Genomic DNA, 234 nt, shown 5'->3' on the forward strand with positions numbered 1-234 from the left:
TAGAACAGGCTTTAGCAGTGAATTTCGGATAGCAGTCGAAGACGGAGCAATCTGACGCGTGAACGCCGATTGTTTGCAGCGTGCCGCTTACGTGTCGCCGTCACGCGTCGTACGCGTGTGCCACCGAGAAATAAATATCTCGCGTTTCTTCCCTTTAGAAATAATTTTAATTATAATTCAGTGCTATCTTTTCCACACCACCTGGCGGTAGATAGCATGGCGCGTTTTTTTTTA

The sequence above is a fragment of the Odontomachus brunneus genome, unplaced genomic scaffold (assembly GCF_010583005.1).
Source record: "Odontomachus brunneus isolate Ranch 3 - 2012 unplaced genomic scaffold, Obru_v1 Obru_scaffold_161, whole genome shotgun sequence".
NCBI lineage: Eukaryota > Metazoa > Arthropoda > Insecta > Hymenoptera > Formicidae > Odontomachus > Odontomachus brunneus.